Source organism: Desmodus rotundus, chromosome 2 (genome assembly GCF_022682495.2).
Source record: "Desmodus rotundus isolate HL8 chromosome 2, HLdesRot8A.1, whole genome shotgun sequence".
Lineage (NCBI taxonomy): Eukaryota > Metazoa > Chordata > Mammalia > Chiroptera > Phyllostomidae > Desmodus > Desmodus rotundus.
Window position 1 is genome coordinate 76,216,674 of NC_071388.1, and position 4,924 is coordinate 76,221,597.

Below are 4,924 nucleotides of genomic sequence, written 5' to 3' on the forward strand. Positions count from 1 at the left end.
TAGACATATATAATATTGTGTGTAAGCTGAGAATTTATGAAGAATTTACAAAGGATGAAGGAAAATTTAAGCAAAAAATAAATTTTAAGTAAGAGAGGTAAAAGACATCGTTCACCCAAAGTATGGAGTCTTCATATGTTTTTTATTTTTCTGTAGACACAAGAAAATTTTGTTGTTTTTTTTTAAGGAGAGTAATAAATTGGCAGATATTAAACCTTTGTGTGCATGATCTACAGGGAAAAAAAAAAGCCCTAAAAAAGAACTTATTCTCAGTAGTCAGGATATAATGTTAAATTCTTTTAACTGACATTATGAGAGTTCAAAAATTGCTGTAAATGTCAGCAATCATATCTACAAAGGATGTCTCTGAAGATGGGATTAAGCAGCAAACACATCCTGAAGTCAACTGTTAATGTTAAATATCATTCTATGCTCCAGCAAAACATCAAGATTAGAATCTAAGAAAAACCACACAAATTGATATTTAGTCACGCAGGTAGGCAACAAGAAGTAATTAGACCTCTATGAATACCCAGAAGACCTTATCCTTTCTTTTCCTGTGCAACAATCTTCAACTACAAGCCCCTAGGGGACATTGCCTCTCTATGTATGGGTGAGGAGTATCCACATGAAAGTGTTGAAGATTAGCAAGACAAGCATTACAGTACAGAGTGGGAAAGAAGCAACTAGGACAACATAAGAGGCAAGAATCAGCAAGTGCATCCCTTTCCAGCTAGGATTACACTGAGGAATTTTATCTCAGTAACAGTCAGATGAGCACAAGCAAATTTTGGAACCAAGTGACTCAACTGCAGTGAAGAATTCTCAGTTAATATGTTGAGCCATATAATCATGGGATAAATAGGCAACACTTCTTGACCAAAGCTTGAATATTAAGTAACAAGACTGAGCTAGTGTTAGAAGTCCCATTGCATATATTTTTCTATGTCAGGTCTATCCTAGGGCCCTAAGATTCATACTCTTTACTTTTCTTTCTGTCCTCTCAAATTAAAAGCATGTTATAAAATTTAACTTCTAAATAAAAGTATGTTATGATTACTAGGTGCTTTGGAAACACTCTGACCTTGAGCGGTGCAGCATTTGGTTTTCAAAGGCAATACCTCCATGAATTCAGAGGCTCTGAGGTGGGGAGTGAATCTGAATACCACCGGTTCCTAACATTCCAAAGTATTAGGAGTTTAATAAGGAGGAAATAGTTTATTTGGCCATAGTGAAATTTTCATTTCACTCAGATTATAAGGACCTCTATCCTTCCTTCACTCGTCTATTAACGACCTACAGTGTGGCAAGGGCTTTATTATGAGTAAAACTATAAATATGAGAATACCTAGCCTTAAGACCTTATATTCCAAGAAATCCTGAGCTATAAAGCGAGATGGAAACAAGAAATTCCAAGATCAGCTTTGACTATATTAACACACAGACTCAAAGGCTGAGTTGGCTTGGGAAGTGCGCAGGCGCAGGACTTGCTGGCAGAAAGCCAGCCAGGACCTGCGCGAGGCCTTGTGGGAGGGCGCGAAGAACTAACATGGTGGACCTGGTGCATCGGGGGTCCGCTGGTGGCTCCAGCCCGGAAGGCGGAGGAGCTTCTGACCCATTAGATGGAAATTACTGCTGTCCTGCCACGCGAGAAACGTCCTCTTCAACCCAGTTCCCACCTTCACAGTAAGTATCGAGAAATAATGTTTTCAGGGCATCAACCCTCTGCAAACCATCTGCTGGCAATTCCGACTCAGAACCACGGGAAAAGAGCAGTGAGTGCTGGTTGAGGCCGTGGACGCTGACCCATGCCAGGCACCCAGCGGGTCTGCCAAGTCAGAAGCCCCCAGGGTAGCAGCGGAGAGTGCTTCGCCCGGCAGTGTTCCGGCCCCACGGCCACAGGCACTCTCACAGCCTGGGCTGAGCAGCAAGGGGTGCAGTGTCCCCGCAGACTACGCGTGGGGACGGCGACATCAACATCACCCAACAGTGCTGCAGGGAGAAGTCCACCTGACTCAGCGCCAGCACTTAAGGAGGAAGAGCGCCAGGAAAATGAGTCTAGCAATATTTCTGAGGAGGGCAGCTGTGAGAAAAAAGGAGCAAGTTACACAGCAAGCGTTTGTGTTTGGGCGGAACTTGAGGGACGGAGTTCATAAATGAGGACGCTGAAGCTGCTGACATGGAGAATGCTGGACACTAGCTCACTAACGCCAACAGCGACCCACTATTTTTTCCTTCAGTATAACAGCTCCAGTTTAGGGAACTCGACCAGTAGTGCCATGCTGATGCTGCCAGCAACAACTTTGCATTTGGCCAGAACATGAGCAAGCACATATCGAGCCCACTTAAATGAAAAGACATCACTTCAGGTGCCAGCAGGGAAAGCTCAGCTGTGGAGCCCGGGTCTCAGTCCCAGCCTTAGGAAGCCACCCTTGAGAAAGAGTCCCTGGCGGAATGGGCAACTGCCTACACCAAGGCAACAGCACAGAAGTGTTTGTTGGAAAAAGTGGAAGTCATCACCAGAGAGGAGGCAGAGAGCAACGTGTTACAGATCCTGTGTAAGCTGTTTGTCTTTGACAAAACCTCGCAGGGGTGGGTGGAGAGAGAGGCTGGGGGCTGCACAGACTCAACAACACTGACACTGCATCAGCTGACAGGGACATTGCAATCCCCACTAGTGGATGTGAACCCAGGGTAGCCTGAGGCTGATCCTCAACACCAAGCTATGGGCCCAGATGCATATTGACAATGCCAGTGAGAAGAGCATCCGCACCCCTGCCATGGATACCGAGGACCAGGGCCTGAAGGTCTTCCTGATCTTGGCCAGCCCCAAGTACACAGGCCAGCTATATGCGTCCCGCACCACTGCATGCTGGCCCTACACAGCTGTGTGGAGGAGGAACAAGAGGCCAGAACACCTGCCCCTAAGCCTTGTGCAGCACCATCCAATGAGGATGACAGTGACAATGATGATGTCTTGGCTACCTCAGGGGCTACAAGAGGCTTCATTGACGAAGGAGACAGGTAGACGGCCAGCCAGGAGCACACAGAGCTAGGAGCTGGCCTCTTGTGAGCCTGCTGCTCCGTCTGTCTGTCTACCCACCCTCCTGCCTCTCCCTGTCAGCAGGAGGCTTGGGCTCAGGGAACCACACTCCCCACTCGGTTGGTTGCAGTCCGGATCTGCACGCCTGTTCAGAAGTAGTCTTGAGAACTGTGTGAAGGTGGCTTGGGATGGGAGAGCTCATCATGCTAATGAGCAAAATAAAAAAATTTCTTCCCTCCTCCTTTTTAAGTGAAAGGGTACATTCAGGATTGTCAGGGCTTCTCAATAGGATTAGGATGCCTGGTGTCTTCACTCCTTTCATGCTGCTGCCATGCCCGTGGGTTTCTGCCACCTGCCGAGGCTACCAGGTCTGTCCCCACAAGTGTAAACACTGGCCCTGCTATCTTTATCTCCCATTTGTTTCCTGCCTTCTAACTTGGGGGTGTATATTTGCAGATTTTAACCCCCTAAGGCTTTGATTTGGGTTTCTTAAATTAAGAAGCTCATTCATGTGTGTTGAGCAGGCACAGTTCCAACATCCACATGATCTCTCTGGTCACGGCTTGCGTGCTGCGGCCTCACTGGGAAGCTAAGGGTGCTCTGAGGGCCACTGGGGTGGGGGGCAGTCACCTACTTGTTCCCTACCCAAGGTTCATCCAGGTTATCAAGGGGTATTGAAGGGTAGGCCTTATACCTGGAGACATCTTAGCTAGAAAAAGGTCATTGGATCAAGGAAGGTCACCATCCCCTCCCCTCCTGTTTGTCCCCATTACGTGGGTCACCCATCATTGGGCACCTGGGCACACACCTGTTTCCTACTGTTGGACATTTCTTGCGCAGCCCTGGATGTTACCATGCCCAAGAACATCCAGGGCCAGAGGCCTCCATGACAGACAAAGGGGTTCCCTAGCAGGGCCTCTGAGGAGGGGAAGGGGGCTTGTTCCAGACTACAGGCCACTGCCCTCACACTCACAGCACACACAGGATATTCTGAACACTATCTCTTATTAGTACCACATCTAACAATCTTATGTGCTGACTGACATCATTTGCAAAATGTTTTTGCCTGTGTGGGACTAGGAATACTATGCCCCTCCCACTTTATAGCAGGGCCAAGAGCACAGCTGGGTACCTCTTGCCTGCAGAGAAGGTCCCTATGTACAGGGCTCTGAGGGATTTCAGAAGAAATTTCTCAGCCCCACCCTCATGAGGGGAGCAGAGGGAGAAAACCTGGTCTCTGCAGCTGTGGCACCTACATCTTAGGTTGACTGTTCGCAGCTCAAGCCTGAGCCGTGGGAAGACACCAAAAGGCCCCCCAGAAGATCTGGTCACACTTCACTGCTTTATGCCTTAGCCAACTAGTGATAAGTAAAACCAGATGATTTCCATATGTTTTGGAACATTTATATAAGAAGATTGTCCTATGTACCATATTTTTGGACTATAAGACGCACTTTCGCCCCCCAAATGTGGGAGGAAAATGTGGGTGTGTCTTATAGTCCGAATGTAGCTTACCTGGCTCACAGGGTGGGGGGGGTTATTTATGTTATTAAATATTTTACCACATTTTTTGCTTCAAAATTTTTTTTCCTATTTTCCTCCTCTAAAACCTAGGTGTGTCTTATGGTCCAAAAATATGGTATTTGGGAACTACATTAAAACTTTTAACTAAAAAATATAAAAATAAAATAAAATATAAAATAAAATAATAAAATATGAACTTAAGACTTTCCTGTCTTTCCAGAGAAGCAATTACAATAAAAATTGGCAAATATTCCTAGTCCCACACAGGCAAAAACATTTTGCAAATGATGTCAGCACATAAGATTGTTAGATGTGGGACTAATAAGAGATAGTGTTCAGAATATCATTGATTCTACA

The 4,924-nt window shown here is 46.1% G+C and overlaps 1 pseudogene; it reads left to right on the forward strand.

Annotated features, from left to right (window-relative positions):
• The first annotated feature begins 1,396 nt into the window (after nucleotides 1–1,396).
• On the forward strand, nucleotides 1,397–3,028 carry LOC112302585 (ran-binding protein 3-like; annotated as a pseudogene).
• Nucleotides 3,029–4,924: the final 1,896 nt, after the last annotated feature.